At 36.5% G+C, this 22,366-nt stretch overlaps 1 long non-coding RNA gene across 3 annotated transcripts in view; it reads right to left on the bottom strand.

Annotated features, from left to right (window-relative positions):
- LOC107503146 overlaps positions 1-22,366 on the bottom strand; it is a 65,125-nt gene that overhangs the window by 11,233 nt on the left and 31,526 nt on the right. The window contains exon 1 of one of the 3 annotated variants that reach the window (XR_004955649.1): positions 4,317-7,338. The exons of the other annotated variants lie outside the window; for them this stretch is intronic. This is a non-coding gene — a long non-coding RNA (uncharacterized LOC107503146). Of the gene's footprint in view, positions 1-4,316; positions 7,339-22,366 lie in introns of those variants that run through there. 3 annotated transcript variants of the gene reach the window in all.

The raw sequence follows: 22,366 nt of genomic DNA, 5'->3' as shown, positions 1-22,366 counted from the left end.
TAGCGTGGGACAAGAGTATTGTAGGACAAACCAAAGAGAAGAGGAAACTAGAAGAGTTTCTGGATCCTTTTTACATGGGCAAAAGTCACAAGACTTAGTGATAAGAAATGAGAATTTTAAATCAGATCCCTTCTCCCACTTTGGTCCTAGTATTACTTATGTGTAGGGTTGTCATTTCATAGTGTGGATTCACTTATTCTCTACTAACCATTCTGAGCTTTCATTAAGTCTAACTGAACTCGTGTGTGTGTGTGTGTGTGTGTGTGTGTGTGTGTGTTACTTCCCTATTACAAGCAAAATTTGATTGCCCAAATCGGGCAAAATGGGAAAAGCAACACTCCTTCCAACTGCTATTGTTGGGAGTTGTGATGGTTGATTTTATGTTTCAGCTTGGCTGGGACGCAGTGCCCAGATATGTGGTCAAACATTATTCTGGATGTTTCTGAGAGGTGTTCTTGGATGAGATTAAGATTTAAAATGGTGGACTTTGAATAGATTGCCCTTCATAGTGTAGGTAGGCTTCATCCAATCAGGTGAAGGCCTGGATAGAATGATGAACTGACCTCCCCTGAACAGGAGGAAATCCTGCCAGCAGACAGCTGTCAGACTGGAACTGCCACATTGCCTCTTTCTTGGTCTCCAACCTGCTGGCTCACCCTGCCGATTTTGGACTTAACGGCCTCCATAATCACATGAGCTAATTCTTTAAAATAAATCTCTTTCTATATACAAACACATCCCATGAAGAACCTTGGTTAATACAGGTGTGCTACACATTGTTGGTATAAAAAGACATTCTGCATTTGGAAGGAGATTCGACCTCACTAACCCAAAACTCTGGTCCCACTGTAAGATTTTACATGCTTCTACCAAGCTCTAGATTCCACATAGAATTACACTGTATTGTTTAAAATACACAGTGTTTGTATGGGCAGGGTCGTAACTCACCAAAACTTTCAAAATATCTTAATCTATTTATAACTTGTGCAACTAGGCAAAAATATGCAGGAAGGTATTGTTTAACCGAGTGAAGATAATCAGGACATATATATTACGTGTGTTGGTGAAAAATGTGAATAAATTCATCTTTGGAAGAAAAAAACAGGTAGCATATAATAGATTATTTATCATCAAATGCTACAGTGAGAATTCTTTGGTAGGAAGAATGTTGTTTTCAGACTATATAGAAGATAATCTGTTCTCCAAGAATTCATATTCGAGACAGATTATTCAATGAATAGGATCATCTGGGTACTCTCATAAAATTATAAGGAGGAGTCACATTTTTAAAAGACGAAAGTGCTTTCATCTCTCCTCCTCCTCACTATATAACTCCAGTTTGCATATAAGACTATTTAAGCTTTTAAGACTTAGATTTGACTTATCATAGTCTTTTCCAAGAATGACCTTTCAGTTTCTTCCAAGTTAAAACAGCAATAGAGTGCCATTCCATGAAAAGCACGATGACATTATATAAATTGGGATTAATATATTAAAATAGAGTTAGTATTTGAATGAATTTGTGAAAATAAAGAGTGGAGAACAAATGACTGTGATGAGCCATAATGCATATGAAAGGCCTTCAGCTTACTACTTACACGTGCTAGAAAGTCAATAAAAGTTAGAGTTCTTTATTGCTACTCCAATATTCACATTTCCAAGTAAATCCAATTTTGAATCCAGTGTTTCACTCAGAAATGTATTAAAAATTCAGATCCCCTATACAATCAAGATATTATGCACTTTATTTTAATCCTGCCAGTGATACTCTTAGCTGAGACTTACGTGTAAGTGAGAAGTTGGCCTGAAAGAGCCTATCCAAATCTGACACCCTTGAACTTTCTTCTAGGAGTCTGCAATTGGCTGATGAAGGAGGGAGCAACCTATTCACATTTTTGATGGTATTTCCTTTTGATCCTAAATGCATTTTTGCATTCACAAACCCACAGAGTAATCCTGGATGAGGCATTTTGACCTTTAATTCCCTGTGGAAATCATAATCTTTCATCTTTTTTAAAAATATAATATCTCTTCCTTATGATTTTATTTTATTTTTTTAATTAAAAAAATATATGTTCCCATCCCCTCTCCTCTTTGGCAAGCATCAGCTTGTTCTATCTATGGGTCTGTTTCTATTTTGTTTTGTTTATTCATTTTTTTCAAGATTCCACATATAAGTGAAATCGTATGGTATTTGTCTTTCTCTGTCTGACTTATTCCATCCATGTTGGTGCAAATACAAGTTTTCATTATTCTTATTGCTTAATAATATTCCATTATACAATATATATATGATATATATGTAATATAGACACCTAGCTTGCTTCCATATCTTGGCTATTACTAGTAATGCCACAATGAACATAGTGGTACATATATCTTTTCAAACTAGTCTTTTTGTTTTCTTCGAATAATTACCCCAAATTGGAATTGCTGGATTTCATAGTATCTCTATTTTTAAAATTTTGAAGAAACTCCATACTGTTATTCATAGTGGCTGCACTAATATACAATCCCACTAACAATGTATAAGGGTTTTCTTTACTCACACCCTTGCCAACACTGGTTATTTGTTGAGTTATTAATGATAGCCATTCTGACAGGTGTGAGGTGGTATCTCATTGTGGTTTTAATTTGCATTTCCCTGATGATTAGTTGGGCATCTTTTTATATATCTGTTGGCCATCTGTATGTTCTCTTTGGAGAAATATCTATTCAGGTCCTCTGCCCATTTTTAATTGGATTGTGTGGGGTTTTTTGCATTAAGTTGCATGAGTTCCTTATATATTTTAGATATTAACCCTTTACCAGATATATCATTGGTTAATATCTTCTCCCATTCAGTAGGTTGTCTTCATATTTTGTTTTCTTCACTGTGCAAAAATTTTTTAGTTTGATGTAGTTCCATTTATTTTTTTCTTTTGTTTCCTTTGCCCAAAGAGACATATCTAAGAAGATAAAGCTAAAAAAAGAGTTTACTGCCTATATTTTCTTCTATGAGTTTTATGGTTTCAGAGCTCACATTTAACTCTTTAATCTATTTTGAGTTTATTTTTTGTGTATGGTGTAAGGAGGTGGTCCAATTTCATTTTTTCATATGTATGTGTTCTATTTTGTCCTAGAGTTCACGTTGTCTACAGCAGTTTGCCCAGGGATATGTGTTGGAGAGCAAAATCATGATGTTTGAAAACCAGGAGGATTGAGAAATGTTCAGTTTGTGCATCTGATTATCTGCTATCAGTTCTCTCTTGTAGATGCCCAGAGGACAAGGTCTATTTCCACTGTAATTGTTATTACAATTTAAAATATAGAGCTAGTGGTCTATGGATGCTTCATAAATACTATCAGGTAATTAGAGTGATGCTTGGTAACTGCCTCTGATGTTGTTATCACTTGCTGGAGTTAAACTACATTTATACTTTCAGTAATTACCTCCCATGCCAAATTGTCCCCATATGGACCCAAACATTGCAATTTTAGGCTGAATTCACATAAGAGCAGTGATTACTTATTTTTTCTACTGTGAGCAGAACCCAGTTTTCAAAAGAAAGGTTCACAACTCATTAGACAAATCTTTGGTCGGCTATAGGTATTACCCAAGAAGTTGAGGATGGAGGTAAAAGTGAATGCAGAAATTTTTACTGTAGTTATCTTACTTGTCAGCGCTTTGGCACTTAAAGTTCCACATTTTTTAAAATAAAGCAGTCATATTTTAAACGCACCTCAAGAATGTAACCTTAAATAAGGTATACACACATGCATTACATTGACAGCATTTTTGACTGAATTCTGTGCAGCTTCAAAGAAAGAATCTGTAGGTCCTGTCTGGGGTAAGGATTACGCAGCACTGCCACAGACCCAGGCGTGCCCAGCTGACCACAGCCCCTTTCCTCTCTTTAGTTAATACTGATCATTTCTAAAACCTCTGGATCAATCACCCCCAATGTAGAATAAGAACATTGTTATCGAATCTCAGGTTAGGTATCAATTTAGTTGGCAAGGGGGCAGGGAGGAGTTGGAAGATAGGCAATTTTTATAGTATATCAAAGTTGCTTAATTTTTAAGCAACATTTCACTTTTATGCCTGAGGATATATACACTTTGTTTCTAAAAATTACTAATTCAGTAAAGAACAAAGTTTGAGAAAATGTATATACTTTTTAAAAATATGGCAAGAAGAGAGGTGGGTACCTAGGAATAGGTTTAAACTATAGAAGGTGGTTGTACTTAAGCCTCTTCCCAGACAAAGGTTTCTGTGGGTTTTTTCCCCCATTCAGTCTGTAACCTGTTAAGACGATCATTTCATTTAAATTTACCGCATGCTGATTTGTGTTTCCTCTGTTGAGCTGGTGCTTCCTCCATGTTGATGTTACTTTCCTTTTCCAGACTGATCTTGATTTGACTGAAATAATGTGGAGTCAAAGTGGGAGCTTAAAAATGTAAAATCCTTTATTCCAGAATATGATATAATCAGCTTCAGCAATCTACAATGGAAATACTTATATAAGGAGAAATGTCAACCTAACGGCCTGTAAGCAGAGGAAATTTTCCACCAACACTGACCACCACTTTTGTGCCTTTGGCAAGAATATGACTCAGGTGACAGGATTTTGGAAATAGAGCCTTAGGTTGGATAAAAGTGCCTTTATCCAAATACTACACTACCTTAAGAGCCCCCTAAGACTCTCTCCTCCCACACACATACACAATTTTTCTATCTTTACTTCAGGCTAGCTATCCATTCTACACTACATTCATAAAACTGCACAGGTTTTTCTGAGCCAACAGTTTCCCAGAATTTACGGGTAACACGATTCTTACTGTGTGGCTAATCAGGATTAGAGCCTTGTAACTGCAACGTGCTCATGCATGCATACATATGTAAGGGAGAACATTAAAGCAAATCTCTAAGTAATCCTGACAAGTTGCAATCAATTCACATAATTCAGTTAATGTGTTTTTAAAATACAATTTCCTAATCCAATGTCGCAGGAATACAGAATTCAATCTCTGTACTAAAGAGCTTTTAATAAACCAGTATCAGACTACAACTTCACAAACACGAATGTGACAACACGATTTATACTAAAATATAGTGTAGTAGAAGTTCAGAGAACAGAGAGCTAGCCCATGAAAGATCAAACCAATTGAAACAATCACAGTCTCTCTTTGACCTCTTATGTTTATGGAAAGCTGTAGGCTCCTGTTCACTTTTTATATGAGAAAGATTTGACTGAGGTCTTAGTTTGGAGCATAAATAGTTATGGGACATAGATTTTACATTTTACCTAGTAGATCATTGTAGAAGTTTCCGTTAATAACTAAAAACGAACGTGGGTCGTGCCAGAATAGCTGAGAAAAGTATTCCAAACTTACTGCAAACCCCAGAAGGAAGCTGGCTGTCTCCACATCCGTCATGAGTGTGAACAGAGATGCGATCACTGCTGGTAAAAACCAATTGGTTTCCTAAAAAGAAACCTCTAGTAGTCAAATTTACTTTTCTTTGTCAGGCACTATGAATGAAACGATACTCATACCACCGCATAGTTTAAATTATATCCTGGAGTGCAGTTGGGCTTTGGAATTTGGTGATCCCAATTTTAAACTAACCTTGGGGGTAGAAATGGGGGGTCAAAAGGAGCTGGCACTGCACAGCGAAGCATTTCATCACCTAAGCTCCTTTACCCCCTAAAAGCCCTCTTTATATTTTAGGTACAAAAATTCTACTACTTGAGCCTGAGATCAAGTTTCATCATTCCATAGTTTCAGTTAACACACTCCGAATGAAAGAATCCAAACAGACATTTGATAAGCTATCTATCATGTATCAAATTCATGCCAGTTGATTAGAAGAATATATTCTTAGATGATTGACAGTTCTTTGACAATACCAATTTATTACCTGTCAAGTTGAAAGGTATGCTTTTGATAAACAAAAGTGAAATAATATTGAAATTAAACTAACCCTAAGTTAAAACAGAAGTTATACTATTCCAGATAGATCCCAGATGACTGAAAAACATATTTGTCTGGATAATAGCAATTAGATAAGTAATACATGGCTATTATACAGATGACAAACTTCAATGCAGTATACTATATAAGCGCTCCTACCCTTTTCGAATAAAGTAAAAAAAAAAACCCACTGAATTCAGTAACTCTGATGGAATAGAAATTTAAAATTATAAATTTGGAGAGCAATATATGGGAAAAGTTTAGTAATTAGTTTTAAGGATATGACTTATTTCCTACGTCTGTGGATTTACCTGAGTCTCAGACCCACATATTAGAAAAAAATGTGTTAAAATTGGTTCCTTTTGGGTTAAACGATTGATATTTTTAACATATGAAACCTGTTATTTTGTAGCCGAGGTCTACCCTGCTTTCCTATAGCTTCACAAGCTTTCCATTTTAAATTATAAAACTTCCATGCTAATTATAAACTTTTATCTTTAAAAGTGGTGCTGCCTTTTAATCATTTGCTATAGCTGGATTTTTTTCTAAACCCTTATAGAAGATGGCACTGTTCTTAATTTGACCAAGGAAGGTTTTACTCATCTAGAAGAAGCTTGAGGTCTTATTAATACCCTGGGAAGTCTTGGTCAAAGGCACAATTTAATGCAAAGCAAATCGTTTAAAAACAAGAACTTATACTTACGACATACAAATATTTATCTATATTAACCAAGGAAATAAAAGTTTTTATTTTTTTCTTTCCTCTGGAATATACTGTGTCAGTTTTCTCTTTATCAAAGTTAGTCATAGCCAGGTTGGCTCAGGTAATGAGTAAAGTCATGGTCAACTCATGGGCGAGCCAATTACCATTATTCTCTTCTCTATGGTCACTATGTTCTAAACCTGAAAATCTGTGCCCCTGGAGGTGAAAGGTAGAGTGGTTACTGCAAATCCATCTCTAGGGGGTTCCAAAATGCTAACTATATATGGCACAGAAAGGTTGTGTGGTAGTCTTAACCTTGAGGGATAAAGAAACAAAGGAATGAGATGAACCATGGAGACTACGTTAACTCTGGCCATTGAAGCACCAGTAAGTGTAAATAATAGTAATAATAACTAGGATTTATTCAGTGCTCCTCAGGACCAGGCATTATACTATGTACTTCTTCCATCTGTATAATGTGTCTTTGTCTACATTTTATGGAGGCTCCAAGAGTTTATATAAATTATGCAGTAAGTAGTGATAGAACCATGATTTGAAGCAGGCATGTCTCATCTTGTAGTTCACGCTTACAATCCAGACTTTTGAACCTTGATCTGTAGACCAAGAACATCAGAGTTACCTAAGAAGCTTCTTATGAGCATATTTCCTGGCCCCAAGAGTCAAATAATATGACTCTTAGAAATCTGGTACCTTAGAAATCTGGTACCCTCTTTCTTTTTTAAAAAAATGCTTCCCTAAGTGATTCTCGTGCTAATTCAGACTTGGAAACCTCTGCTGTAACCATTGCTTTCCAATCTTATTCACTCAAGTGACATCGATACTCATACTATCTATAAGGTTCACAACGCCTGGAGCCTCTTGGCCATTCTTGGTCCTCCTCAAGCTTGAAGAGTCAACTTGCAACTACACAAGTAAGCCAATCTCAAAGCACTAGTGGGACAGACATTGCCTCAGCATACCAGTTAGGACTCCCCAATCTAAAATTGTAAACCGAACTGGGGGAGCCCTACACTGCTCAATGGTTTAATACCATCATATAAAGAAACACTTATATGACAAACTAAAAGGACCAAACTTCTGAAATGGCTTCACACAGCTTCGGAGTCTCCAACCTACTTCCCAGGAAACGCTCTTATACTGATAGGAATGTTATTTAATGGTCCCAGTCTTGGCCAAGAAGCAAATCACCTTTTGGGCAGAACATTAGTCACTCAGGCTTAGAAGTGGGAAATTGAAAAGGTGAAGGGAGAGAATTTTTCATCATTTAGTTCAAAAGGTCATTTTTCTAATCTTCATAATAGAAAGAATTTGCCCATAAGCTAGCAAATACTCAACAGATAGATGAGTTTCTTTGAACTCTGTAAGATATGACTAGGATGGGACCTGGGTCTACCTAAAGGCTCTCTCATGCAACTTTGTTTATAAATTGTAAATCTGGGTTGGCATTCTATCTGTTGTTCACCAGCTTTATGACCTTGGGCAAAAGATTTAACCTGAGTATAATCATACATATCTCTTGCGAGGCTAAATGAGATAGTATGTTGCAGAGTAGGAATCTTCTAAATGCCATTTCTATTATCACAGCCACAATTATCGAAAATGCAAAATACAATGAGACAGGCATGAAGTGTCCTCCCAGATTCCTGTATTGCTAGGATCATGCCTTGATCAATGACCTGTGGCTGATTACTTCTGTTGTGGATGATAAAGCATCACTCTGAAGCCAGCAGACCCTAAGCATACTATCATCCACAGGGTGCCCACAGTGGAAATCTGGGAGTCAGTCACAACGATTTCTCCTGCCCAGCAATGCTGGAAGTCTTTCAGTTTCACTAAAGGCCTCTTTGTTCTCTCTCTCCACGTTCTTTAAGCCTGGAACACTCTCTCTATTTTCCACTTCCACTTCTTCTATCTAACTTCTTCCCAAAGATCAGGTCCCCACAAAGATGTCAATTCCTTTAAATAGACTCCTCTGATGCCAAAGTCTGGGTTCAATGTCTTCTTACAGCTTTCATAACACCTTATATTTCCAGTACCATAGCACCCATTGCCCTGCATCGTAATGGGTTGTTTTCTTGTCTAGATGACCCTTCTGGTACTATAAATGCTGTAAAAGCAAGCATCTTGTCTTTATGTTTGTTATATCCCCTACACAAAGCACACTGCCTAGCGTGTAGCAGTGATCGGTAGTCATTTATTGAATAAAGGATTAAACTTCAGCATCCTTCCCTTTTCAAAACAAGAAATGTCATAATTAATTAGAATTCATTCTTACTTAAATGAGATTCAGGCAGTACTCTAAAGTCATTGCTATGTGTGAACTTCTTAGAGGTACTGCCTTGAAATCGTTGGCTCCTGGCTCGGGGCCACACAGGATGAGGGAGATAGAAAGGAAAAGATATGAGTTCTGCTCACCTGTAGAACTCTGAAAACATCGACCCATGCATTCAAGACTCAGTTTTTCACTCATAGAAGAAGGATTGGAGAAAAACTTCCCTAGCTCTAAAATTCTGTAGAATATCAGAAAAGCACATGCCAGGCTTGGAAGCAACATCAGTGAAGTTCTTTCAAGGCTTGGTACCAAATTCCTTCATTCAGGGCCATGAAGATAAAATGCCTGCCCCAGGTCTTCCCAAGTCCATGTCCTCCAGTGTTTCTGTAATCCCTCTTCCTGCCCTCTCCATAAGCACCACGTAAAGAGTTTTGCATAAACTACTCAGTAAATGTTCTCATTTGAATTAAGTGGGGTCATTTTTATTCTGAAAAGAATTTATCTAATAGTTTGAGTCTGGGTATTTAGATCCAAAGAAGTTAAAAAATTGGTAATAGAAGGAATAAAGTATTAGGCAGAATACTCATTCCTAACTAAACTTAGAATACACAATGATGGACTTTAAAGAAATCAAGTTCTTCTTCCTGCAGGACCTTTCTTATTTAGGTATATCCATGGGTCCCATCACCCAAGACAGGAAGCTGGCGTCTTCCTTTTATTGACCTATCATATTCAATAAGTCGCCAGTCATTCTCACTTAATAATAGCTGCCTAATATGTCTCCTGGCCTATAACCTCACCCCTCTCCAGGATAATTTTCATATTTCCTGGAGAGAAATATGGTAATACATAGCAAAGTCATCGTAATTATTTCTACTTCTTCAACCATAAATAAAACTTTTAGGACTATATCTTAAGAACCTAGTCAGGTATGCACACAAAGATGTATATGCACAGTGATGTTTCATGAATGATTATTCATGATAGCAAAACATATGGAAATAATACATATGTCCATTAATTAATTATTTCTCATTTGGAATACTTCTATGTAATAGAATGCTATGCAGTCATTAAAAATCATTTTGTAGAAGAATGTGGATAGAGAAAAATGTTCAACATACACACTGTTAAGTGAAAAAGCAGGTTATTAAATGAATATATTATGAAGCCATTTTAAATATATATACACATACAAACAGAGATACATACATTATACACATATATAGAAAAGTAATCAGAAGAATCTATAATATAGAATACATAATATTCTATACATAGAAAAGTGATCAGAAAAATATACACCAAAATGTTAACAGTTGTCTCTGAGTTGGTAGAGTTAAAGCATTTTTGAGTTTCTATTACATGCATTTGATATGTTTTATAATAGAAAATATATTATTAAAGTGCAACCACACAAATCTGATTATGTCAACTCTTCAAGGGATGTCTATTACCTCAAAAATGCCAAGTCCTAATATGGCATCTGAGATCCTTCCCAAGCTATCTTGCCTAACCTCTCATCCTCAGGTCCCAGTATTCTCCTCTGCTCACTTAACTCTAGCACTAGACCTGCTTCCTCGTTCACCCGCTGTGATTTTGCACATGCTAGACGCTCTCCCTTGGAATTCCCTTTGCCTTTCTGTGACTGGCAAACTTCAACTGACCCTTCAAAAACCACGTAAGAGAGATTCTCATTGGAGAAGCTCTCCCTGTCTCCCTGCCCTAGTTCTCCGAGGTGGTCACACTATCCTTTGAACTATCTTCAAATATCTCCATGTTTGCATGTGCCCACTTCCACTACGGTTATAGTCTGACTTTTCTGTCTTCCCTACAACACTGTGAACTCAGCAAAAGCAGGAACCAGGACTTGGTCTTCCCTGAATCAAGCACTGAAACAGGAACATTAGAGAGATTCAAAAAGTATGTGTTAGATTGAAACAAATGATGCAAATTGAAATAAAGAATTTTTGCATCTTATGAATTTTTGTTAGCTATGCTTCACATTCACAGTCCACTTTGTCTACTTTAATTTATTCCAGGTTCTGAACTTTTGGGCTCAATGTAATTTGCATGCCTAACCTGCACAAGTTTAAGCACCTTTTAAAGTAGCTAATTTCCATCAGATATGCTTATTAAAATAGCCAAATGATCCGCATATACAAATACAGCTCTAAAGTCAAGAAATGAAAAATAAAGAACAGTTTCAGTGCTAACAGTAAATGGTTTTGAGGTCTAAATAAAAGAAGAAAAGTGTGGTATTTGTTATGGTGCGTTGATTTTGGTTAAATGGTTTTGTAAGAAATAAATGCAGCCAATTTTATGAACACTAAATAATTACAGTTGAAATAATAGCTACACTTTTTAGGATTACATTTTTCTATGTAAATACTTTCCTCCTAAATAACTAAAAATTACTTTAGCCATGCCAATATTACAAATGATAAAGTATGTCCAAGAATATTGTAAAACTGGGAATAAAACTTGTTTTTGGTTTGGTCCCTTTACCAGAGATTAGGATTTAAATATCATTAGCATTTAAAAAAACTGTTTTATACTGTTTTTTGGTCACATCATCATAATATGGGTAACTCTGCCTTGAATGCAAATCATATTTAGAGTTACTCATCATTTTAGCAAATAGCTTTGTGTTCTCAAATCTCTCTTCTTCTATACCACACATATATACAACTTTATCAAATTGGTATTTAATGGACAATTGTCTTCTAACTTTAAAAGAGGAAATTATTAGCCAGTCAACAACAGAGCAGGAGACACAAAAGATTTTACTAATGACATACTGGACAATTTTCAAAAATGTCTCCACTCGTGAATCTGTATTCTTGAAACAGCTTCTATTAAAATACAACAACACTTTTAAGGTAGCAATCTAATGAAAGCAGAAGAAGATAATGTGTGAGATCAAGGAGGGCAAAAGATGATATTATCCAGATTTTCTTTTTTTTTTTTGATGTAACATAGATCAGACTAACTTCATTCTTCTAAGGCCTCAATGATACTCTACCAGGCATTAATTTTAAAGCCTCAAGCCACCCTGAGTCACTCAATAGAAACAAAAATCTAAGCAGGGGGCAGAAACTGGAGAAAAAAAGATGTTTTGTTCCACTAGAAATATGACTCTTCACTTTCCGAATCTAACCAGGGCTTGTTCTTGTAATATGAATAATATAGCTGTAACTCATCGGAATTGTCCACATTTTAATTTGAAAAATAGTTCCTATGTTAATCTTTAATAGCCCGTTTTCTGGACCAACAGAAAGAGTTACAAAATAAGTCATTTGCAGTGCCATAATTAAGGTCGATGAGAAGCGCATTCAGTAATGTGGTGCCGTTCTTTTCATCCAATAGCCTCGATGGTATAAAGATCCACCATTTGATCAGTGCATCAGGCCCCAGGGGCTTCATGGTCTGCAAGCCACAAGCTACTAATAAGAACCCTCCAGCTTGTTTGTTAAACAGATCAGTCCTGGCAGGCACCCAAAACTCCAGTCCTTGAAACTTGGAGCTCTTTAACTTGCTCGGCCTATTGTGTGGCAAGCGAGAGAATAAACTATGTACCTCATAAATGCAGAGCAATTATGGATCAGTTAGTAATACAGCTGTGGCTCAAAAGATTGCTTACCTAAACCAAATCGAGGCCTAATTTATTTTTGTATTGTCTTTGTTAAAAACCAAACAAACAGCTCTCCGGAGTTTGTATACACAGTAAAGAAAATGACTGCATTTTCTTTATAAACAAGACGGCGACTATTGACTAAAAGACATTATCCTCAGTAGCTGAGGGGTTTTGTTCAGAACAAGTCATTGCTTGTCATAGATTCACAAGGTTGTTTAAGGAAACGTAGTAGAATGCTTTCTTTGATAGAAGTTCAGTGTTTTGGAGCAGGGATGCCAAATGATGCTTTTTTTTGTTATAGATGCCAGATAAGATACCATCAACTTCAAGCATAAGGATGTAAAAATGAGGTAGCTTTTATTTACAAAGCAATGATGAAGTAGCTTGAGTTCATGTACATTAATCTGCCATTGACTGTTGTGTATATAGGTAGAACTTTGAGAAACTACTGTTATAATCAAATTAATACTTGCCAATTGATGAATCCATATGAAACAGAAGAAAAAAAGCAAATAAACAAAAGACATATTAGGTTTGTAGAGGTATTAGCATCAACTTACGTGCAAATGGCTTAGTGTAGCAACAGCATATACTTTTTATCCCATAGCTAATGATTTTCCTCCTGTTTTGTGCATTTATTCTGTGATAAGTGCATTAAGTGGCAAACCTTAAGCCTTTGAGAAAGTGTTATGAGATGACTCGGAGATCTTCAACTTAGGAAATCTGTAATTTAGAAAATGTCCACTTGGACAATAATAGATAATAAGGTTTGAAGGGGACAGCATCTAGACCTGGTTTCATTCTTTATTAACCATGGGACCTTAAGCAAGTAACATATCATACTAAATCTCAGTCTGCTCATCTGTAAAGTGGGAAAACCTATTCTGCCTATTTCAGAGGGATGTTGAGCAAGAAAAGTTAACATAGTGTAAGTACTTAGAGATATGCAGACACCTACAAATGTAAGCTCTTCTTATTGCTAATTAGAATCAAACTTAGGGAACTAGCAGGCTGCCTTCCTGTTCCTGCTGCCCCAAATCTCCACGGGGAGAAGAGCAATCTTGGAAAGACTGAAGGAAAGAGAGTCGAGAGCAAAGGCCATAGACTGATCTAAAATTATGGATAGAGTAAGTCCACCCTATGTGCAAAAATGTCAGAAAGGAGTCCTGGTAGATCAGAGAAGAATCAGAGAAGAGACTTAAAATCGTGTGCTGGACTCGAGGTGGCATCTCGTAAAGGCAGCATATTCCAGGAAAAGTGATATGTGGGAGGGGGAGGGGAAAGTAAATGGAAAGAGCCATGCCTTTAGAAAACTGAATAGTGAAGGGGGGAGGGGGGAAGCAAGAGTGAGGAAGGTAGAATCCTTAAAGACAAAAAAAAGAAGAAGAAAAAAAATCAAAGAATGCACAACCCTTCCTTCTATCAATCAATCCTCCCTCAACACACAGATACATTCACACACACACAACCTAGTAAAAAAAAATTTCATACTTTGCTACACTGACAGCAGAGGGAGCTCTTGAACTAGGAATCTCGCAAAGCACCCCAAATTGCCTTTCTTATCCACAGAAATGCAGATGTGCAAGCAATTTTTATTTAAGCAAAAAATATCATAAAATAAAAATTAAAAAAATTCTGATTAAAATTAATACTTCTCCCACCCTACTATGTTCTGCGCTCCATCCCCCAGCCCCAGCAAGCAGGAGAACTGAGGTTCTGTGGAGGGCTTCCCTCAGGAGCCAGGACTGTTCTGCTAGGACTCCCTGCTCACCTAAAAGTTTGCCTGTGAGGTCACGGCCACAGAAACAACAACAAATGACAGAGCAGAGGCCAGTCAGATGATCGTGAAAGAGATGGCGATAGATTGCTCCAGGAAAGGGGGTGTAAGTATTAGGATTCAAGATATATTTTAAAAGGAGCACCAGAATTGGTGATGGACTGGGTATGAGGTGAGGAGAGGAGAATAAAGAATATATCCCAGGGCTTTGGTCTGGACAACTGCGAGAATGTAAGTACTCTGGACTGAGATAGCACTCGGGGAGGTGAGATAGAAGCCAGAATTTGGTCAAGTTAAGATTCGAGTGGCTTCTAAATATACACTTATGAATTTCATGGTTTTTGATGCTATTATAAATTATATTATTATTTTAATTTCCAGTTCAAATTGTTTAGTTCTAGGATTTATATTTTATTTTTGTACATTGTCTTTATATACTACTACTTTGCTAAACTCACTTATTAGTTCCTAGTAAGTTTTTAATGGATCTCTGAGGATTTTCTAGATAGGTAATTATGTCATCTATAAGTAAAAGCAGTTTTATTTTGTCCAATCTAATATGTACGCCTTTTATTTCTTTTTCTTGCCTTATTGCTCTGGCTAGGACCTCCGAAAAATGCTGAATCAGAGTTGTATGAGTGTATATCATTGCCTTATTCCCTACCTCAAAGAGGAAGCACTTGGTGTAAATTCTGTGTAATTACCTTTTCTCAGGTTGATCAAGTTCCCTTCTGTGTCAGTTTGGCTCTTTGAAGAAGCAGATGCCAAGATGGGATTAAATGTACAAGAGATTTATTGGGGGAAATACCTATGTAGGATAAACAGAGAGGGAGTGAAATACTCTGGAGAGACTTCACCTACCGCAGGTGTGATACCTGTGAAAGAAGAGCAGGAAGCCTTGGTGGCTAATCACGTGATATGAACCAAATCTTCATACTTGAGAGGTCTGAGCTCTTGGTAATAGTACCTCTTTGGGTATCAGAACTCTGCAGACACAAAATCCCAGTGGATAAGTGAGGTTTGATGTTCAGAGGTGGGTTAGTTAGATTTGCCTTGAAAATAGACGTTCATGCTGATGAGACCATGCATAGTTTCCATCTCTGCCATCTTAGTCACTTTAATATTTCAATCAGGGAGAAGCCAGATTGAAAACTGGCTAATCGCAACTGGCCAATGCATTTTATCTGCTGAGTCTTTTTGTTAATATATGATATAAAAATCTCCATGCTTCATGTCCATTCTCATATGTTTATCCACATGCCTTCATACTAGACCTTACTTTCCAATCCTTTCCCTTCTAGGCCCCTGATCAGATGGCCAGTTATTGACTACTGTCCAAGAATATGGATATATTCTCACTTTAAGTCTTGTCTCTTCCCACAAAGTGGATGACCAGTTGCACCACTCACAGCTCTGTCCATTAAGAAGGTTTTCTCTTTTTATTGACCTTCAAGGTCACCTGGAATATATTTACAATGCAGCTTCCTTCCATTTTTTATTTGTTCCCACATAGTAAACTGATCCATCTGCAAATCAAGCTCAAACTTTTCTCTCCTACTTTAGTTGATTATATAGTACATCTCCATGTAGCTACAGTTACTGGCTGAGGAAGGGCAACTGGGTACTGCTTTACATGGGGATCTGGGTTATCTGCTCATGCCAGGCTTATTCATACCCTCTGGTATTATTTAGGCTTCATCCAAGATGTAACATTTCCGTATTACACACGACTGCTGGGCACTTCAGACTTTATCACTTAGTTGGTTCAATATAACATAGTTAATAATGGACACATGGTTATCTGGTGTCATGGCCAAGTGCTTCTAGCATGTTACTAGGCCTTAGTAGAGACAAAACACTTGACTAGGGGGCATCACGTAGGAATGTCTTCTCTCCTCAATTTTCTAAAAGAATTTTTTTGGTATTGGTAATTCTTTCTTAAATAGCTGATAAAATTCACCAGTGAAGCCAACTGGGCCTGGAAATTTCATTACTGAAAAGTTTTAAATTATGAACTCAATTTATTTCATAGATATAAAACTATTTATATTTTCTACTCATTCTTAAGCTTTCATAATTTGGGTCTTTCATGGAATTTCTCCATTTTAAGTCCTTGGATTTACTGGCAAAAAGATGAGAATAATATTCCCTTATTGTATTCCCAGCATCTGTCAGATTTATAGGGATGTTTCTTCTTTCACTCTTGACATTAATAATTTGAGTATTTTTAATATATATATATATTTGTTCTTATTTTGTAAAGTTATTTTTCCACTTTAATGTATCTTGTATAGATACATTAGATACTGACAACAAATACTATACAGTATCTTGTATAGATACATAGATACTGACAACAAATCATCTTAGTTTTTGTTTGTCTGAAACTCTTAATTTCTCCATCATCAAAAAAATATTTCCAAAGTGAGTATAGAATTTGAGGTTGACAGTTTCATTATTTTGCAGATAACCTTCTCATTGTCTTCTGACCTACATAGCTGGTGTAAATAAGCCTGTAAAATTTTTTTGTTTATTCTATATACATCTCTTTTCTCTCAATGCTTTAAATTTGGTTTTTAGAAGTTTGATTGTCATTGTTTTGATGTGGTTTTCTTCCCAGTTGTTCTCCTTGGGAACTTTCGAGTAGCTTAGATCAGCAGATTTATAGTTTTTATCAAATGATGACACTGTTTGGTCATTATTTCTTTAAACATTTTTTTCTGTTCCTCTCTCTTCTTTTCTGGGACTCTAATTACAAATATGTTAGACTGTTTAATATTGTCCGCGAATCATAGTTATTGTGAATTTTTTCAGTCTTTTTTCCTTCCCGTGTCTCATTTTGGATAGGTCTATTGCTAGATCTTCATGCTCACTACTCTTTTCTTCCCTAATTTGCAATTTGATGTTAATCCCATCCAGAGAATTTTTCATTTCAGATATTGTGATTTTCAACTTGAAGTTCCACATGGTTTTTTTATATTGTTAATTTCTTTCCTCAATATGTGCATTTTTAGACTAGTCATTTTAATGTCCATGTCTGCTAACACCATCACTGCTATCACTTATTTATTCTAAGATGATTTAAGCTTCACTAAAAAGGCATACCTCAATAGAGTCTCAATTACTGAATTCTTGATGTATTCAACAGGGTTCTCCACCCTGGCTGGTGAAAGCTTGAAAAATTCTCAGAAGACCTCTGTGAGCTAAAAATTATTCAGTTCCCTAGTTCCTCTTTGCTCTATCTCATGAAGTTTAATGTTATGCATACATGCCTCAGTATTTAGTAAAATCTCAATGAGATCTCTATGTATATTTCTGGAACTCTTTTTCTCTGTGTAGTTCCCTCCTCTCTAGAACTCTGCTTTGCAAATTCTAGGTGCCTCCAACACCCTGAGCAGCAATTTACTCCCAAGACTCAGAGAAAATAAAACTGCCACACTCTGCTTGGTATCTCCTCCCTATTCCTCCCACTGAAAAGCTGGGGTGATTGTAGGGCTGACTGCCGTTGTTTCCCCTCTCTTGAGGCTCACAGAACTATACTCACTATTGTCTAAAATCTGAAAACATCTTCATATCTTTTGTCCAATTTTCTTGTTTAAGTAGAAAGCAAATCCATGTCACACTGTCATTCCTGAGGACTGAATATTTGACTTTGACTGTGGAACTCAGAGGAGAAGTCAAGTCTGAAACTATAAATCTGGGAGTCATATGGTACAAGTGTTTCTCCAGAATTGATCATACTCTGTGGAAATAGAACTCCTTTCAATCCCTAAGGCAACTGGGTGGGAATCGCAGGCTGGACTCATACAATAGCAGCCTCCTTCATTTGCCCCAATATGGAAAAATTTTCAATACATATTATTTATACTTGTGTTATTAGAGAATGACAAGGAGAACAGAGCAAAGAGTTAAGCCTTGGACATGCTAATATTTAGAGACTGGGAGATGAAAGAGAAAAATCTATCAAGGAGACTGAGAAAAAGTGCTCATGCAGTAGGAGAAAAACAGGAAAGCATGAGATATTGAAAGCTAAGTGAGGAAAATGTTTTGAGAGGGCTGGTCTGACCAAATGGTGTTAGAGGGTAAATGAAATGAAGAATGAGAGTTGAACACTGGATTAGGCAAGATGGAGAGAGTTGGTAATCCAGCAAGAGCATTTTCAGTGAAATGAGGAGGAAAATGTGGGCAGGATGCAGACAGGTTGTCATGAATAGGAGCAAAGAAGGTACTTGAAAAAGAATAAAGGAAGAACCAAAAAACAAAACAAAACAAAACAAAACAAAACCTTAAATGCAGGTGTTCTTTACAGAGTAATCCTATTTATTTCTATAATAAAAGGTTTTGATGTTGTCACAATACCTCTTTTGTACTCCTAACTTGTCCCATTTGGATTTGTTATTCGCCTTTTCTATATACAGTTGATCCTCATTATTTGCGGATTTCATATTTTCAAATTCACTTACTCACTAAAATTTATTTGAAACCCTGAAATTAATAGTCATGGCACTTCTGTGTGCATTCACAGAAAATGCAGAGGGTAAAAAATTTGAGTTGGTCAATGTGCACTTTCCCAGCTGAGGTGAACAAGGCAACACTCTGTCTTTTGTTTCAGTTCTCATATTGTGTAAACAAGTGTCCTTTTACAGTCTCCTTAGTGCCACGTTTTTCACATTTTTGTTGGTGATAGCACTGTTTAAAATGTCCCTCGGGAATAGTGCTGAAGTGCTGTTTAGTGTTCCCAAAAGAAAGAATGCTGCGATGTGCCTTATGGAGAAAGTATGTGCGTTAGATAAACTCTATTCAGGCATGAGTTTTAGTTCTGTTGGCCACGAATTCAAGGTTAATAAATTAACAATGTATATCGCATAAAATGTGTATCACATAAAATGTGTATCACATAAGACAAGGTTATATATTGACTGGTTGACAAAAGTTTTGTGACCAGAGACTCACAGGACCCTAACCCTGTATTCCCCTTAGGAGCAGTGGTTCAGTAGTCACTAATTCAGTTTCCACAGTGACTTTATATGACTTTATATAACTGTTGCAAATTAATGAGAAGGGATTATACAAGGCTTTTCTTTAAAAGAAAGTATGGTCTAGTATAAAAAGCAAGAATTTGGATACCTTCATTTTGGTTTTAATTCTTCTAAAAACTAGTTGTGTATCCCTTAGCGAGTACTCTGGCTTCCCTTGGTTTCTCCACCTATGAACAGAGCTCTTTCAATTAGATTATTGCTAAGGCCCCTGAAGCTCTAGCATTCTCTGATCTAGAATCATCAGTAAGGGATATTCGCAGTAACAATCTCCTCCAATGAAAGTCTTCTCTACTTTAGATCAAATCACCCCACTCCATAAAAGGGGTGAGGGAGGGAATCATGATCTTACAATAACATAAGTAGCACCAATTTCTAGAGAGCACCACATAGATGAAGTGAAATACACTGATCTTTAAAAATCTGGGAAGTTTTCCCAGGAAAAGAGTTGCTTATGACTTTAGAAGTCATATCAAAATAACCCCCACATGTTAACATGTCACATTAAGAAATAGATATTAATGAGGGATTTTAAAAGAAAACAGCCACAGTAGGTTTAAATAGGGTGCAGCCTTCTGATGACAGCTTTGAATACAGAGTGCCAAAATGCAGCCAGACTGAGTGAGGTATGGGAACATTACTAAAAATACAAGGAATATAGAGAGTACGGTCAGGTGGCAACCTGAATTCACACTTGGGGTTTTTAATATCAGAAGCAAAAAAGTCATTTGCAACTCTTTGCTAAAGGATGAGACTCTTCTAAGTGTCAAGAACACAGGCCCATATGTGTAATGACAGAAGGTGAATATCATATGGGGGTGTGAGGGGGCAGGGAGGGGATTGAAAAATGAAATTAATTCTCTGCATAATTTGCCTTTCTTCCTTTATTAGAAAAACATTTATTACTAGTAGCTTGAAAATCAGGAGTATATTTTCTTTAAGTAGTTTTTTCCTGAGGAGGCTTTGAAATTCTGTATAGACTTTGATATTGGGTCATTGGGGCTCTACACCCCATCACAGATCTTTGGTTGTACAGGAACGTGCCATTTTGCAGCACTGAAAGTGAGGTTTACCGACTGGTCCATGTCAGAATCCTACTAGGAATTCAATAGCAAAAATTAAATTAGGATAATCCCAGGAGGAATTTTAAAGGGATCCTTTTCTAAAAAGTGTGGGAAAACCACAAGGGATAGTGCCAGTACCAGTGGAGCTGTTCCCATCCTACCTGGAAGGCACCAGGGAAGGGATGAGTTTCCAGATCCTGGGTTTCCAGAACTTGGAATTAGAAAGTCATGATGAGAGACTCACCTTGAGAGGAGCAATGGCAATTAATTGGTCAATCATCAGGCAGCCTGAGACCAGTCTACAGGAAGGGAACTAAAGGAATACATTTCTTTGTCATACCTGCTTCCCACCTTCTGATGGCTTACCTGTACTCCCCATTGCACAACCTGAAGCCAGAGAGTAAGGGGCCCTGATAACGTAGCCCGGAAATGAGGATCCAAAAAGATTTCAGGAGGAATTAACAGTTTACACTCAAGGTACAGGTGTTCTGAATATACATCTTGGTCCAAAATCAAATAAAAACAAACAAAAAAACTAACCAAGAATGAAATCAATATCCAGCCAAAGTTAACAATCATCATCATTGAATGAACCTTAGGTATGCAAGAACAAATCTGAAATTTTATTTAAAACTTTAATTTTAAAAATTTTTATTTGTCAAATTTGAATAGGGTAAGATAAAGAATTTTTTTAAAACTGTCAGCTATTAACTTGCTCCTGCTGTCACCACATCATTTGGGATATTAAATCGACATTCACTTCAACTGGTACTTTTAATAGTATCACTAATCTTTTATATGCAAAAAATATATAGTTCAGAAGACTTTTTGAGTAGCATGTTTTCTAGAAGAAACCTTATACCTAGAATGTACTGTTTATCCTTTATCTTCGAAAACTTAAAAATGGTTAGCAAACTATAGTAATCATTTCAACAACTTTGTAAAAATGTATAGTCTCTATATTAGATTCCCCGGGCTGCCATAACAAAGTATCGCAGACTAGGTGGCTTCAAACAACACAAATCTATTGTCTTACAGTTCCAGGGACTAAAAGTCTAAAATCAAGTTATTGGTGGGGATATGCTCCCTCTTAGTCTCTGGGTATATTCCCTCCTTGCCTCTTTCTAGCTTCTAGTTGTGGTGTCAGCTCTTGGCATCCCTTGGTTTATAGCTGCCTTACTCCAATCTCTGTCTCTGTTGTCACATGACATTCTCCCCTCATGTGTCTCTGTTTTCTTATCATCTTCTTTTAAGGATACCAATCATATCGGACTAAGAGCCCACCCTATTCTAGTGTGACATCATCTTAACTAATTACATCTGCCATGATGCAATTTCTAAATGAAGTCACATTCTGAGTTACTGGGGGTTAGGATTTCAAAATGTCTTCTTGGGAGACACAATCCAACTCATAACCAAGTCCATAGACTCAAAATAATAGGAAATTGCTCCTTAAAATATTCTTTAGTGTAGTTTTGCAGTATAGTGAGAATAAATGCATTTAAGTTCCTTGTTTTTCTGTAATTTTATTCTTTTCACTTTTTTTCTTTATTACGTCTTAAAATTATCATGGATCTTGAAATTATCATGCGCACAAGTCTACTTGTTTTGGAGATTTTCTTTCATGTAAGAATTTAAGTTTATAATACTTTCACCTCTGGTTAATATGAAATACCAGTGACCATATTTATCTTCCTGCTTGAAACATCTAAAACACCAGACAAAACTTAAGAAACATTTTTCAAAGATATTGGACATGAAGCAACAAAGGACAATGATCTTTGAGAGATGGGAAACCAACAAAGTGAGCCTTACAATTTATCTAGTTTAAGGCCTGGAGAGTTTCCATAACACAGCATAGGGCAAAGGAAGCTAGGCACAGCCCAGAGATCTGCTTTTGT

The sequence above is a fragment of the Rousettus aegyptiacus genome, unplaced genomic scaffold (genome assembly GCF_014176215.1).
Source record: "Rousettus aegyptiacus isolate mRouAeg1 unplaced genomic scaffold, mRouAeg1.p scaffold_m13_p_2, whole genome shotgun sequence".
NCBI lineage: Eukaryota > Metazoa > Chordata > Mammalia > Chiroptera > Pteropodidae > Rousettus > Rousettus aegyptiacus.
This window is presented reverse-complemented; position numbering and strand designations above follow the sequence as displayed.